Source organism: Pseudophryne corroboree, chromosome 8, assembly GCF_028390025.1.
Source record: "Pseudophryne corroboree isolate aPseCor3 chromosome 8, aPseCor3.hap2, whole genome shotgun sequence".
NCBI classification, from domain to species: domain Eukaryota; kingdom Metazoa; phylum Chordata; class Amphibia; order Anura; family Myobatrachidae; genus Pseudophryne; species Pseudophryne corroboree.
The window spans coordinates 377,353,703-377,370,891 of NC_086451.1; the positions used below are offsets into that span (position 1 = coordinate 377,353,703).

The window sequence follows — 17,189 nt, forward strand, 5'->3', positions numbered from 1 at the left end:
AATATAAAATACCCTATGCCGCGGGATATCTAAATATCACGAAATCTTAGGGTTACCATGTTCCCTTCAGAGGAACCACTTAACCTCGAAATCACAGTTAAGGCCTTCTGGTTTTAGTGTCCCTAATTCATAAATCGCCTTCATTTCTGCTTTGGCCAGCTGGGTCGCAAGATCTTTGCGTCTCCAGTCGCCTTTGATGTGTCTCAGCCCACAGAATTGTTTAATGGCTCCACAGTTACTGTGGTGCATCGTACGGAAATGTTCCGACAATGCATGGGTGGTCAGTGATTTCCTAATATTTCTTAGATGCTCCCCCAATCTTGTTTTAAGCGGTCGGGAGGTCCTCCCTATATACCAGAGACCACAGTCACACTCAATCCCGTAGACAACATTGATGGTGTTACAGGTAATGAAGTCTAAAACTTTAAACTTGGTGTTATTGATCTGTACTTCTGTGATTTTACTACCTGCCCCTTTAACACCCCTGCAGCCCAAACAGCTGCCACATCGGAAGAATCCCTTGGATTTAATGGTGTTCATTTTCTTTGGACCCATTTGTGTGCTCTTCACTAGACTGGTCTTAATGCTGGGAGCTCTTCTGAAAATGCATTTGGGTCTAGTGGGTAAAAGATTTCCTATTATGGGGTCTTTCTGTAGGATCTTCCAATGCCTATTTAGGGATCCTTCCAAAGCTTTATATTGGCTGCTGAATGAGGTGATAAAAGACCATTCGTAGTCTTGGTTAGCAAGTTGTTTCTCCTTCGGTACCAGCAGGTCTTTTCTGTCCATATTGGTGGCTGCTATGAGTGAGCTGGAGATCTTTTTGGAATCATAGCCTGATATTTCGAATCTCTTTTGTAATACTTTGGCTTGTTCCTCAAAGACTTCCTTCTTATTGCAATTGCGTCTCAGACGTCTAAACTGACCCCCCGGGATCGAGTCCAGCCAATTGGGATGGTGACAACTGGTGGTGCCGATGTAGGTTCCCGAGTCCGTCGGTTTGGTGAAATTTTTTGTATTCAGGCCGTTTTCATCCACAGATATCGTGATGTCTAAAAAATGTATTGTGTGTTTACTGCTCTCAAAAGAGAATTGGATGTTCTTTGTGTTGGTATTTAAATATGAGAAAAAATGATTTAGATTTTCCTCATCCCCTTTCCATACAAAGAACACGTCATCGATATATCTTTTCCAGACCACCAGGTTCGCCCCAAATGGGCAGTGGTTCTCTATGACTTCCTCCTCCCACTGTCCCATGAAGATGTTCGCGTAACTTGGGGCGAACCTGGTGCCCATCGCTGTTCCGACTTTCTGTAGATAGAACGTATTGTTGTAAGAAAAATAATTATTCTCTAAAATGAACCTGACTCCCTCTTTTATGAGGTTTTTAAGGTTTAGATCCATCGTGCTTTTTTCTAGTGCATGATCTAATGCTGTTATGCCATCCTCGTGATCTATAATGGTGTAAAGCGACCGAACGTCTGCCGCCACCATTATAAATCCCTCTTTCCATTCCAGATCTTCTAATATCCTTAGAAAGTCTGTGGTGTCCTTCAGATGTGATGGATATCTGGTTACGAGTGGCTGGAGATGGAAGTCTAAGTATTCCGACAGGTTCGATGTGATCGAGTTAATGCCCGAAACAATCGGTCTACCAGGAGGCTTAATCAGGTCTTTGTGAACCTTCGGTAACACGTAAAGTACAGGGATGACTGGATCTTTCTTGTACAGGAATTGTATCTCCTTTTCTGCTAAGGTTCCTAAATCCCCATACTTTGTCAGGAGGGTGTCCAGTTTGTCAAGGATACTCGTAGTGGGGTCCGTTTTAAGTTTCCCATACGTGTATCCGTCATTCAGCTGTCTAAGAACCTCTTGGTTGTATTCTTCCTTAGACATGATAACCACCCCTCCTCCCTTGTCGGTAGGTTTTATAACTAAATCTTCGTTCTCTTTCAGTCTGGTAAGTGCTTGCCGCTCTTTCAATGTTAAGTTGTGTCTATGTATTCGAGGTTCCATTCCTTTTATGTCATCTGATACCAGTTTTAAAAAAGTTTCAATAAAATTCCCCCTCAAATGTGTGGGGTTAAAAATTGACTTGGGTTTGAATGGGGTAGTGGGGGTATTCATTGGTTCGACGGCTGGATTGGCAATAAAAAACTTTTTTAAACTTAACTTGCGGACAAATTTGTTGAGATCCACAAACGTATTACATTTGTTAAGGGGTAATGAAGGTGCAAATTTAAGTCCTTTCTTAAGGACCGAAATCTCTTCTTTGGCTAAAAGGTGATCACTGAGGTTGAAGATCTTTATCTTCCCTCCTATGGTAGAGGACTTTTCCATTTCCTCTTTCTTGGATTGTGCTCCCTTCTTTTTTCTTGACCCTTTGTTCTTTTTTCTCTGGGACTTTTGTTTTCTACTTAGTTTACCCCCTCTCACGCCTCTTGTCTTTACCTTATATATCCTTTCCGGTGGCCCCTCACTAAAAAAGGAGATGATGGAGGACCACTGTAATCTTCTAATGGCCCAAACCTGTTGGCTGTTTGAGTTCTTCCATAATATCTCCTACTTTCTTCTAGGTGGATATTTCTCTCGCTATGTGTGGGGTATCTAGGTTTTGATCTCCACCTGGGGGTATCTGTTCTCCTCCAGTTGGTGTTGACCCCCCCCTGGCATGATGTTTAAAATTCCCTCCCCATTTGAGAGGTCTTAACTGGGGGTCAGTATAACCCTCTTCCCCAATAGGATTGTCCATTCTCCTCTGAGGTCTATATCTGGGAATATCCCTTTCATTAGCAATCTCAACTCTTTCCTGTCGTGGTTTGTTTTGTAAAGGTGTCAAACACTCACAGTTGCTTGTTTCCTCTTCTTCATCATCTAGGGAATCCGTCTCACTTAATTTTCTAACTTTGTCTCGATTGAATTTCCTCACTTTTCTATCAATTATATCCTTCTCATTCCTTTTGAGATTTATCTCTATTCTTTTCTCTATCTCTTTAAATTCAGGTAAATCTCTGAAAGGGTGGATCAAAGTCTTGTAGTTGGTAATTTCCAACTCCAACTTCGATAGCTCCTGTCTCCTATCAAGGATAATGAGATTAATTAAATCTAGGGAACAGGTCTCAAGTATTTTGTTCCATTCCAAATCAAAACCTTCATCTGAGGAACGGAATGATGCTGATTTCTTTAAAAGTAACCCTTTGGGAATAATTTTGTGGGAGTGATATTTTTCAAGCGTAACCATCTCCCACCAAATTCTATTTTCCCTCAGGAGGACTTTTTCCAATTTCTTAGTGACACTTTCAAGACTTTCGTCCACTAAGGTAACTGATTCACCATTGTCTCTAAAGACATATTCGAATGTTGCTTTACGGTTTTCTCTAGTTTTGAACATGATGCAGCACAGTGAAATAACCTTATGTGGGAATTACAATACAAAAACACAAGTTTAAGGAAATATCTTAGTGCGCAAAGTGGTAGCTGCTGGACACTCCTCCCTTCACCGAAGGTTCCCAATCCCTTCACCAGAAGTACAAAATAAAGTGAAAAAAACGGAAGGGGGACTTATCCTGCGCTTCTTAGGAGAGTCGCAATTCAAACGATTCCAGAGTTATTTGCAAAACTCACATAGATATCATATAAAAGAAAAAATATGTACATATAGTGAAGTACAATTTTAATGAAATAAAAACATAATCTTGCAGTAATAAAAACCAATTAAACAAGTATATAGCAGCATGTGTGTGAGTAAGACAATAGCAGCATATACAGTTATAGCAGCATGAAATGGGACTGCAGTAGGGGGTAATGAAAAATTACCAGATGTATAGAACTGTGTGAACAGTTCAGAGCCAGCTCGCGGGAGTTTTTGAACTCAGGTGACCCGGGAACCCCTTGTGCCACGCTGTGCTGGAACGGTAAAGATGCCACTGCTCCCCCTCTTGCAGCCCTGTGTCCACCAACGCGTTTCTACCTCTTACAGAGGTCTTTGTCAAGGTGCAGAAAGATGACAATGTGCTGCTGACGAAATGTATTTAAGGTGTACCTAGCCAATTAGCACACAGCGTGAGCAGCTGGGCCCTATACAGTTGATTATCTCACCAAGTCCCATGGTCCTTAGCTGCACGCTGTGGCTCTCTGTTGCCATGACGATATCCGTATACTTCCGGTTACGGATCCGTTTCCTTATTCAAAAATCCACTTCTACTTGTATGTTTCATCACGTCCATGTACAGTCCTGCATGATGTTCTCCACCTCTGGAGATCACCCCGGAGTGCGCCGAGTCCTCCAGTTGTCTCTAACGCAAACCGGATCGTGCCTGTTCCCGAGTCCGCCACGTCACTTCCTGTGGCATTAGTCCATAGGAATCTATTAAGAGACGCACTCCATAGTGCGTAACGTCACTTCCGCTGTAAACATAAACATAGAAGCCCCTTTGTTATCTATTATAGACAATGGGGTGCCGATACAGACATAATGTTGATAATTTAAGATAAGATATTGATGATTACCAGGGGCCTATGGACATATGTTGTAAAAAAGTATGAAAAAGCTCACTAGTAAAAATGTGCTAATTCTTATGTAAGGGCAACCGAACAAAAACGTTATCGGTGACAGGGACCTATGGATTTGTACCATCTGTGTAAGAATGTTGATGTATAAAACTTACTCAAGTTAAAAAACTTACTTAAGTTAAAAAAGGTATGCATTAAAAAATAAACAATGGTCTAAATGCACATGAAGATTCCTTTCTAATATAAAATACCCTATGCCGCGGGATATCTAAATATCACGAAATCTTAGGGTTACCATGTTCCCTTCAGAGGAACCACTTAACCTCGAAATCACAGTTAAGGCCTTCTGGTTTTAGTGTCCCTAATTCATAAATCGCCTTCATTTCTGCTTTGGCCAGCTGGGTCGCAAGATCTTTGCGTCTCCAGTCGCCTTTGATGTGTCTCAGCCCACAGAATTGTTTAATGGCTCCACAGTTACTGTGGTGCATCGTACGGAAATGTTCCGATAATGCATGGGTGGTCAGTGATTTCCTAATATTTCTTAGATGCTCCCCCAATCTTGTTTTAAGCGGTCGGGAGGTCCTCCCTATATACCAGAGACCACAGTCACACTCAATCCCGTAGACAACATTGATGGTGTTACAGGTAAAGAAGTCTAAAACTTTAAACTTGGTGTTATTGATCTGTACTTCTGTGATTTTACTACCTGCCCCTTTAACACCCCTGCAGCCCAAACAGCTGCCACATCAGAAGAATCCCTTGGATTTAATGGTGTTCATTTTCTTTGGACCCATTTGTGTGCTCTTCACTAGACTGGTCTTAATGCTGGGAGCTCTTCTGAAAATGCATTTGGGTCTAGTGGGTAAAAGATTTCCTATTATGGGGTCTTTCTGTAGGATCTTCCAATGCCTATTTAGGGATCCTTCCAAAGCTTTATATTGGCTGCTGAACGAGGTGATAAAAGACCATTCGTAGTCTTGGTTAGCAAGTTGTTTCTCCTTCGGTACCAGCAGGTCTTTTCTGTCCATATTGGTGGCTGCTATGAGTGAGCTGGAGATCTTTTTGGAATCATAGCCTGATATTTCGAATCTCTTTTGTAATACTTTGGCTTGTTCCTCAAAGACTTCCTTCTTATTGCAATTGCGTCTCAGACGTCTAAACTGACCCCCCGGGATCGAGTCCAGCCAATTGAGATGGTGACAACTGGTGGTGCCGATGTAGGTTCCCAAGTCCGTCGGTTTGGTGAAATTTTTTGTATTCAGGCCGTTTTCATCCACAGATATCGTGATGTCTAAAAAATGTATTGTGTGTTTACTGCTCTCAAAAGAGAATTGGATGTTCTTTGTGTTGGTATTTAAATATGAGAAAAAATGATTTAGATTTTCCTCATCCCCTTTCCATACAAAGAACACGTCATCGATATATCTTTTCCAGACCACCAGGTTTGCCCCAAATGGGCAGTGGTTCTCTATGACTTCCTCCTCCCACTGTCCCATGAAGATGTTCGCGTAACTTGGGGTGAACCTGGTGCCCATCGCTGTTCCGACTTTCTGTAGATAGAACGTATTGTTGTAAGAAAAATAATTATTCTCTAAAATGAACCTGACTCCCTCTTTTATGAGGTTTTTAAGGTTTAGATCATCGTGCTTTTTTCTAGTGCATGATCTAATGCTGTTATGCCATCCTCGTGATCTATAATGGTGTAAAGCGACCGAACGTCTGCCGCCACCATTATAAATCCCTCTTTCCATTCCAGATCTTCTAATATCCTTAGAAAGTCTGTGGTGTCCTTCAGATGTGATTTATATCTGGTTACGAGTGGCTGGAGATGGAAGTCTAAGTATTCCGACAGGTTCGATGTGATCGAGTTAATGCCCGAAACAATCGGTCTACCAGGAGGCTTAATCGGGTCTTTGTGAACCTTCGGTAACACGTAAAGTACAGGGATGACTGGATCTTTCTTGTACAGGAATTGTATCTCCTTTTCTGCTAAGGTTCCTAAATCCCCATACTTTGTCAGGAGGGTGTCCAGTTTGTCAAGGATACTTGTAGTGGGGTCCGTTTTAAGTTTCCCATACTTGTATCTGTCATTCAGCTGTCAGTGGACCTCTTGGTTGTATTCTTCCTTAGACATGATAACCACCCCTCCTCCCATGTCGGTAGGTTTTATAACTAAATCTTCGTTCTCTTTCAGTCTGGTAAGTGCTTGCCGCTCTTTCAATGTTAAGTTGTGTCCATGTATTCGAGGTTCCATTCCTTTTATGTCATCTGATACCAGTTTTAAAAAAGTTTCAATAAAATTCCCCCTCAAATGTGTGGGGTTAAAAATTTACTTGGGTTTGAATGGGGTAGTGGGGGTACTTTACGTGTTACCTGTACTTTACGTGTTACCGAAGGTTCACAAAGACCCGATTAAGCCTCCTGGTAGACCGATTGTTTCGGGCATTAACTCGATCACATCGAACCTGTCGGAATACTTAGACTTCCATCTCCAGCCACTCGTAACCAGATATCCATCACATCTGAAGGACACCACAGACTTTCTAAGGATATTAGAAGATCTGGAATGGAAAGAGGGATTTATAATGGTGGCGGCAGACGTTCGGTCGCTTTACACCATTATAGATCACGAGGATGGTATACCAGCATTAGATCATGCACTAGAAAAAAGCACGATGGATCTAAACCTTAAAAACCTCATAAAAGAGGGAGTCAGGTTCATTTTAGAGAATAATTATTTTTCTTACAACAATACGTTCTATCTACAGAAAGTCGGAACAGCGATGGGCACCAGGTTCGCCCCAAGTTACGCGAACATCTTCATGGGACAGTGGGAGGAGGAAGTCATAGAGAACCACTGCCCATTTGGGGCGAACCTGGTGGTCTAGTTAAGATATATCGATGACGTGTTCTTTGTATGGAAAGGGGATGAGGAAAATCTAAATCATTTTTTCTCATATTTAAATACCAACACAAAGAACATCCAATTCTCTTTTGAGAGCAGTAAACACACAATACATTTTTTAGACATCACGATATCTGTGGATGAAAACGGCCTGAATACAAAAAATTTCACCAAACCGACGGACTCGGGAACCTACATCGGCACCACCAGTTGTCACCATCCCAATTGGTTGGACTCAATCCCGGGGGGTCAGTTTAGACGTCTGAGACGCAATTGCAATAAGAAGGAAGTCTTTGAGGAACAAGCCAAAGTATTACAAAAGAGATTCGAAATATCAGGCTATGATTCCAAAAAGATCTCCAGCTCACTCATAGCATCCACCAATATGGACAGAAAAGACCTGCTGGTACCGAAGGAGAAACAACTTGCTAACCAAGACTACGGATGGTCTTTTATCACCTCGTTCAGCAGCCAATATAAAGCTTTGGAAGGATCCCTAAATAGGCATTGGAAGATCCTACAGAAAGACCCCATAATAGGAAATCTTTTACCCACTAGACCCAAATGCATTTTCAGAAGAGCTCCCAGCATTAAGACCAGTCTAGTGAAGAGCACACAAATGGGTCCAAAGAAAATGAACACCATTAAATCCAAGGGATTCTTCCGATGTGGCAGCTGTTTGGGCTGCAGGGGTGTTAAAGGGGCAGGTAGTAAAATCACAGAAGTACAGATCAATAACACCAAGTTTAAAGTTTTAGACTTCATTACCTGTAACACCATCAATGTTGTCTACGGGATTGAGTGTGACTGTGGTCTCTGGTATATAGGGAGGACCTCCCGACCGCTTAAAACAAGATTGGGGGAGCATCTAAGAAATATTAGGAAATCACTGACCACCCATGCATTATCGGAACATTTCCGTACGATGCACCACAGTAACTGTGGAGCCATTAAACAATTCTGTGGGCTGAGACACATCAAAGGCGACTGGAGACGCAAAGATCTTGCGACCCAGCTGGCCAAAGCAGAAATGAAGGCGATTTATGAATTAGGGACACTAAAACCAGAAGGCCTTAACTGTGATTTCGAGGTTAAGTGGTTCCTCTGAAGGGAACATGGTAACCCTAAGATTTCGTGATATTTAGATATCCCGCGGCATAGGGTATTTTATATTAGAAAGGAATCTTCATGTGCATTTAGACCATTGTTTATTTTTTAATACATACCTTTTTTAACTTAAGTAAGTTTTTTAACTTGAGTAAGTTTTATACATCAACATTCTTACACAGATGGTACAAATCCATAGGTCCCTGTCACCGATAACGTTTTTGTTCGGTTGCCCTTACATAAGAATTAGCACATTTTTACTAGTGAGCTTTTTCATACTTTTTTACAACATATGTCCATAGGCCCCTGGTAATCATCAATATCTTATCTTAAATTATCAACATTATGTCTGTATCGGCACCCCATTGTCTAGAATAGATAACAAAGGGTCTTCTATGTTTACAGCGGAAGTGACGTTACGCACTATGGAGTGCGTCTCTTAATAGATTCCTATGGACTAATGCCACAGGAAGTGACGTGGCGGACTCGGGAACAGGCACGATCCGGTTTGCGTTAGAGACAACTGGAGGACTCGGCGCACTCCGGGGTGATCTCCAGAGGTGGAGAACATCATGCAGGACTGTACATGGACGTGATGAAACATACAAGTAGAAGTGGATTTTTGAATAAGGAAACGGATCCGTAACCGGAAGTATACGGATATCGTCATGGCAACAGAGAGCCACAGCGTGCAGCTAAGGACCATGGGACTTGGTGAGATAATCAACTGTATAGGGCCCAGCTGCTCACGCTGTGTGCTAATTGGCTAGGTACACCTTAAATACATTTCGTCAGCAGCACATTGTCATCTTTCTGCACCTTGACAAAGACCTCTGTAAGAGGTAGAAACGCGTTGGTGGACACAGGGCTGCAAGAGGGGGAGCAGTGGCATCTTTACCGTTCCAGCACAGCGTGGCACAAGGGGTTCCCGGGTCCCCTGAGTTCAAAAACTCCCGCGAGCTGGCTCTGAACTGTTCACACAGTTCTATACATCTGGTAATTTTTCATTACCCCCTACTGCAGTCCCATTTCATGCTGCTATAACTGTATATGCTGCTATTGTCTTACTCACACATATGCTGCTATATACTTGTTTAATTGGTTTTTATTACTGCAAGATTATGTTTTTATTTCATTAAAATTGTACTTCACTATATGTACATATTTTTTCTTTTATATGATATCTATGTGAGTTTTGCAAATAACTCTGGAATCGTTTGAATTGCGACTCTCCTAAGAAGCGCAGGATAAGTCCCCCTTCCGTTTTTTTCACTTTATTTTGTACTTCTGGTGAAGGGATTGGGAACCTTCGGTGAAGGGAGGAGAGTCCAGCAGCTACCACTTTGCGCACTAAGATATTTCCTTAAACTTGTGTTTTTGTATTGTAATTCCCACATAAGGTTATTTCACTGTGCTGCATCATGTTCAAAACTAGAGAAAACCGTAAAGCAACATTCGAATATGTCTTTAGAGACAATGGTGAATCAGTTACCTTAGTGGACGAAAGTCTTGAAAGTGTCACTAAGAAATTGGAAAAAGTCCTCCTGAGGGAAAATAGAATTTGGTGGGAGATGGTTACGCTTGAAAAATATCACTCCCACAAAATTATTCCCAAAGGGTTACTTTTAAAGAAATCAGCATCATTCCGTTCCTCAGATGAAGGTTTTGATTTGGAATGGAACAAAATACTTGAGACCTGTTCCCTAGATTTAATTAATCTCATTATCCTTGATAGGAGACAGGAGCTATCGAAGTTGGAGTTGGAAATTACCAACTACAAGACTTTGATCCACCCTTTCAGAGATTTACCTGAATTTAAAGAGATAGAGAAAAGAATAGAGATAAATCTCAAAAGGAATGAGAAGGATATAATTGATAGAAAAGTGAGGAAATTCAATCGAGACAAAGTTAGAAAATTAAGTGAGACGGATTCCCTAGATGATGAAGAAGAGGAAACAAGCAACTGTGAGTGTTTGACACCTTTACAAAACAAACCACGACAGGAAAGAGTTGAGATTGCTAATGAAAGGGATATTCCCAGATATAGACCTCAGAGGAGAATGGACAATCCTATTGGGGAAGAGGGTTATACTGACCCCCAGTTAAGACCTCTCAAATGGGGAGGGAATTTTAAACATCATGCCAGGGGGGGTCAACACCAACTGGAGGAGAACAGATACCCCCAGGTGGAGATCAAAACCTAGATACCCCACACATAGCGAGAGAAATATCCACCTAGAAGAAAGTAGGAGATATTATGGAAGAACTCAAACAGCCAACAGGTTTGGGCCATTAGAAGATTACAGTGGTCCTCCATCATCTCCTTTTTTAGTGAGGGGCCACCGGAAAGGATATATAAGGTAAAGACAAGAGGCGTGAGAGGGGGTAAACTAAGTAGAAAACAAAAGTCCCAGAGAAAAAAGAACAAAGGGTCAAGAAAAAAGAAGGGAGCACAATCCAAGAAAGAGGAAATGGAAAAGTCCTCTACCATAGGAGGGAAGATAAAGATCTTCAACCTCAGTGATCACCTTTTAGCCAAAGAAGAGATTTCGGTCCTTGAGAAAGGACTTAAATTTGCACCTTCATTACCCCTTAACAAATTTAATACGTTTGTGGATCTCAACAAATTTGTCCGCAAGTTAAGTTTAAAAAAGTTTTTTATTGCCAATCCAGCCGTCGAACCAATAAATACCCCCACTACCCCATTCAAACCCAAGTCAATTTTTAACCCCACACATTTGAGGGGGGATTTTATTGAAACTTTTTTAAAACTGGTATCAGATGACATAAAAGGAATGGAACCTCGAATACATAGACACAACTTAACATTGAAAGAGCGGCAAGCACTTACCAGACTGAAAGAGAACGAAGATTTAGTTATAAAACCTACCGACAAGGGAGGAGGGGTGGTTATCATGTCTAAGGAAGAATACAACCAAGAGGTTCTTAGACAGCTGAATGACGGATACACGCATGGGAAACTTAAAACGGACCCCACTACGAGTATCCTTGACAAACTGGACACCCTCCTGACAAAGTATGGGGAATTAGGAACCTTAGCAGAAAAGGAGATACAATTCCTGTACAAGAAAGATCCAGTCATCCCTGTACTTTACGTGTTACCGAAGGTTCACAAAGACCCGATTAAGCCTCCTGGTAGACTGATTGTTTCGGGCATTAACTCGATCACATCGAACCTGTCGGAATACTTGGACTTCCATCTCCAGCCACTCGTAACCAGATATCCATCACATCTGAAGGACACCACAGACTTTCTAAGGATATTAGAAGATCTGGAATGGAAAGAGGGATTTATAATGGGGGCGGCAGACGTTCGGTCGCTTTACACCATTATAGATCACGAGGATGGCATAACAGCATTAGATCATGCACTAGAAAAAAGCACGATGGATCTAAACCTTAAAAACCTCATAAAAGAGGGAGTCAGGTTCATTTTAGAGAATAATTATTTTTCTTACAACAATACGTTCTATCTACAGAAAGTCGGAACAGCGATGGGCACCAGGTTCGCCCCAAGTTACGTGAACATCTTCATGGGACAGTGGGAGGAGGAAGTCATAGAGAACCACTGCCCATTTGGGGCGAACCTGGTGGTCTGGAAAAGATATATCGATGACGTGTTCTTTGTATGGAAAGGGGATGAGGAAAATCTAAATCATTTTTTCTCATATTTAAATACCAACACAAAGAACATCCAATTCTCTTTTGAGAGCAGTAAACACACAATACATTTTTTAGACATCACGATATCTGTGGATGAAAACGGCCTGAATACAAAAAATTTCACCAAACCGACGGACTCGGGAACCTACATCGGCACCACCAGTTGTCACCATCCCAATTGGCTGGACTCGATCCCGGGGGGTCAGTTTAGACGTCTGAGAGGCAATTGCAATAAGAAGGAAGTCTTTGAGGAACAAGCCAAAGTATTACAAAAGAGATTCGAAATATCAGGCTATGATTCCAAAAAGATCTCCAGCTCACTCATAGCAGCCACCAATATGGACAGAAAAGACCTGCTGGTACCGAAGGAGAAACAACTTGCTAACCAAGACTACGAATGGTCTTTTATCACCTCGTTCAGCAGCCAATATAAAGCTTTGGAAGGATCCCTAAATAGGCATTGGAAGATCCTACAGAAAGACCCCATAATAGGAAATCTTTTACCCACTAGACCCAAATGCATTTTCAGAAGAGCTCCCAGCATTAAGACCAGTCTAGTGAAGAGCACACAAATGGGTCCAAAGAAAATGAACACCATTAAATCCAAGGGATTCTTCCGATGTGGCAGCTGTTTGGGCTGCAGGGGTGTTAAAGGGGCAGGTAGTAAAATCACAGAAGTACAGATCAATAACACCAAGTTTAAAGTTTTAGACTTCATTACCTGTAACACCATCAATGTTGTCTACGGGATTGAGTGTGACTGTGGTCTCTGGTATATAGGGAGGACCTCCCGACCGCTTAAAACAAGATTGGGGGAGCATCTAAGAAATATTAGGAAATCACTGACCACCCATGCATTATCGGAACATTTCCGTACGATGCACCACAGTAACTGTGGAGCCATTAAACAATTCTGTGGGCTGAGACACATCAAAGGCGACTGGAGACGCAAAGATCTTGCGACCCAGCTGGCCAAAGCAGAAATGAAGGCGATTTATGAATTAGGGACACTAAAACCAGAAGGCCTTAACTGTGATTTCGAGGTTAAGTGGTTCCTCTGAAGGGAACATGGTAACCCTAAGATTTCGTGATATTTAGATATCCCGCGGCATAGGGTATTTTATATTAGAAAGGAATCTTCATGTGCATTTAGACCATTGTTTATTTTTTAATACATACCTTTTTTAACTTAAGTAAGTTTTTTAACTTGAGTAAGTTTTATACATCAACATTCTTACACAGATGGTACAAATCCATAGGTCCCTGTCACCGATAACGTTTTTGTTCGGTTGCCCTTACATAAGAATTAGCACATTTTTACTAGTGAGCTTTTTCATACTTTTTTACAACATATGTCCATAGGCCCCTGGTAATCATCAATATCTTATCTTAAATTATCAACATTATGTCTGTATCGGCACCCCATTGTCTATAATAGATAACAAAGGGGCTTCTATGTTTATGTTTACAGCGGAAGTGACGTTACGCACTATGGAGTGCGTCTCTTAATAGATTCCTATGGACTAATGCCACAGGAAGTGACGTGGCGGACTCGGGAACAGGCACGATCCGGTTTGCGTTAGAGACAACTGGAGGACTCGGCGCACTCCGGGGTGATCTCCAGAGGTGGAGAACATCATGCAGGACTGTACATGGACGTGATGAAACATACAAGTAGAAGTGGATTTTTGAATAAGGAAACGGATCCGTAACCGGAAGTATACGGATATCGTCATGGCAACAGAGAGCCACAGCGTGCAGCTAAGGACCATGGGACTTGGTGAGATAATCAACTGTATAGGGCCCAGCTGCTCACGCTGTGTGCTAATTGGCTAGGTACACCTTAAATACATTTCGTCAGCAGCACATTGTCATCTTTCTGCACCTTGACAAAGACCTCTGTAAGAGGTAGAAACGCGTTGGTGGACACAGGGCTGCAAGAGGGGGAGCAGTGGCATCTTTACCGTTCCAGCACAGCATGGCACAAGGGGTTCCCGGGTCCCCTGAGTTCAAAAACTCCCGCGAGCTGGCTCTGAACTGTTCACACAGTTCTATACATCTGGTAATTTTTCATTACCCCCTACTGCAGTCCCATTTCATGCTGCTATAACTGTATATGCTGCTATTGTCTTACTCACACATATGCTGCTATATACTTGTTTAATTGTTTTTTATTACTGCAAGATTATGTTTTTATTTCATTAAAATTGTACTTCACTATATGTACATATTTTTTCTTTTATATGATATCTATGTGAGTTTTGCAAATAACTCTGGAATCGTTTGAATTGCGACTCTCCTAAGAAGCGCAGGATAAGTCCCCCTTCCGTTTTTTTCACTTTATTTTGTACTTCTGGTGAAGGGATTGGGAACCTTCGGTGAAGGGAGGAGTGTCCAGCAGCTACCACTTTGCGCACTAAGATATTTCCTTAAACTTGTGTTTTTGTACCAGACATATGTGTCTAAAATGACAGTACAGCCCGTCTAGCTGCTCTCCGTGCTGCACACGGCGGTTACTCTGGCTATTAGCTAGTAGCAGGGGTGGAACTGCCAGAGACAATGGAGTCAGTTACCGCCGGGCTCAAGCCCTGAAGGGGGTACTTCCTCCATTGTCCCCGGGCATTCTGTGCCCTTCCTACAATAATAGAAGATCCACCGTGTGGAGAGCAGCATCAGCTATGCGCTGCACCGCGCCATACTACTTTGACCCAGGCTGGCTTACCCACCACCACCAATGCTAGCTGCAGCACTGCCAGTGGTGGGTTACACCGGCTCCTTCACGCACCGTCACATACTGAGAGCCGAGCAGCACTGCATTTGCATGCTCAGCCAACTCCTGGCTCTCTGCGTCTGCTGCTGCTGTGATCAAGGAGCAAGCTGCTTGAAAACAAGACAGCAGCACTGTAAGCGATGATGACTGTATCAAGTTAAGGGGGAGCAGAGAGGCAGAGGTATGAGATGGAGGACGGCACGGGGTGCAGGGCTAGCAAGCGGCTGAGTGTTTGTCCTGTTGTCACTGTAGGTACTGTAACTGAGTGTTAGGTAACTGCGCAGAATGCCCACAACTGTCACTGCTCACAGGGTCTATTTACTAATCGTGGCCCTATCTCCCCTCTCTCCTGTCCCTGTCACCGCTGCCCTGTCCCATCCCTGTCACCTTTGTGCTGTCCTGCCTCCCTTCTCTCCTGTCCCTGTCACCCCTGCCCTGTTCCATCCCTGCGACCTCTGTGCTGGACCTGCCTCCTCTCTCTCCTGTCCCTTTCTCCCCTGTCATGTCCCTGTCACCCGTGTCCTGTCCCATCCCTGCCATCTCTGTGCTGGCCCTTTCACCCCTGCCCTGTCCCATCCCTATTACCTTTGTGCTGGCCCTGCCTCCCCTCTTTACTGTCCCTGTCACCCCTGTCCTGTTCCATCCCTGCCACCTCTGTGCTGGCCCTGTCTCCCGTCTCTCCTGTCCCTGTCACCATAGGCGTATCCAGGGGAGGGGGGGGAGGCACTCGGGCCCGTGGCCCCCCTGTCGTTTCTGACTTCTTTTTTTTCAAAGGGAGAACAGCAGCAGCACTACTGCTATTTCCGTCAGTCAGATTTGATAAAAGAGCCGGCAGGTACTAGGACCCGCCGCTGCTCTAACAGCAAGTCCGTGTGGTAACCAATGGAAAGGCTGTAGCTGCAGCCCCAGCCTCCCCCTGCTCACACCACAACCTACCTCCCCCACTGCCAGCCGGCCAGAGTCCAGCCCAGGCGCGGGGTTCAAATGCCAGCATCGAGTAAGACTGTTAATTATGACGGTGCAGAAGGCTTCAATAGCCCTCATTGCGCCGCACGGTATCCCAGCACTTCCTCCTCCACTTCCTTTACCACCATGCTAGGTGCAGTCACACTCATCCTCAGCTTTGAGAAGGCGGCCCGTGTGATTGTGACAGGGCTGTCCTGCAGATGTCTTATGCTGCTTGTTGGAGATTCAGCTGTCTGCTTCTGCTAACCAAAGATGGGCAGTTCATGTCCTGCAGTCTGAGTCTCACTGCAGTGCCCAAAACAAGGTATGCTGCACCTGCCACCACCAACTAAAAACTATAATAATTATATTCTGCAGGGGTGCCTTCCAGGCTCCCATAACTAATGGAACAGGTGACCAACATTTCAAGGCCCAATCAGCCTTTTCATCAGGGTGAAACATTGGCAATAAACCATGATGCACTCCTACAGCCAATCATTAGCTGATGGCAGGCATATTCTTTGAGGCCATACCTCCTGTGATACCACACCCCTTATTTGGGAGCACGCATGCCTTAGGTGCATGTAAATATAACTATTACCGTTCCCCTATCATGGTGCCCCTCCTTTCATTTTCTTCTGGATCCACCCCTGCCTGTCACCCCTGTCCTGTCCCATCCCTGTCACCTTTGTGCTGGCCCTGCCTCTCCTCCATCTTGTCACCCCTGTCCTGTCCCATCCATGCCACCTCTGTGCTGGCTCTGTCTACCATCTCTCCTGTCCCATCCCTGTCACCTTTGTGCTGGCCCTGCCTCTCCTCCATCTTGTCACCCCTGTCCTGTCCCTGCCACCTCTGTGCTGGCCCTGTCTCCACTCTTTCCTGTCCCTGTCACCCCTGTCCTGTCCCAGTCACCCTTGTCTTGTCCCATCCCTGCCACCTCTGTGCTGGCCCTGTCTCTCGTCTCTCCTGTCCCTGTCACCCCTGTCCTGTCCCATCCCTATCACTTCTGTGCTAGCCCTGTCTCCCCTCTCTCCTGTCACTGCCACCCCTATCCTGTCCCTGTCACCTCTGTGCAGCTGGCCCTGTCATCTCTCTCTGCTGACCCTTCCGTTCTGTCCCTGTCCCCTGTGTCCAGTCCCTGCCAGCCCTGTCCATGTCACCCTTGTCCTGACTATGTTACCTCTGTCCTGGCCCTGTTAACCCTCTCTCCTATCCATTCAGTTCTGTCCTTGTACCTCTGTCCTGGTTCTGCCCCTGTCACCCCTG

General features: G+C 43.9%; 1 long non-coding RNA gene across 1 annotated transcript in view; it reads left to right on the plus strand.

Moving 5' to 3' along the window:
* Positions 1-17,189, plus strand: part of LOC134947827 (uncharacterized) — a 32,237-nt gene that overhangs the window by 4,841 nt on the left and 10,207 nt on the right. The gene's annotated exons all lie outside the window — the stretch shown is intronic.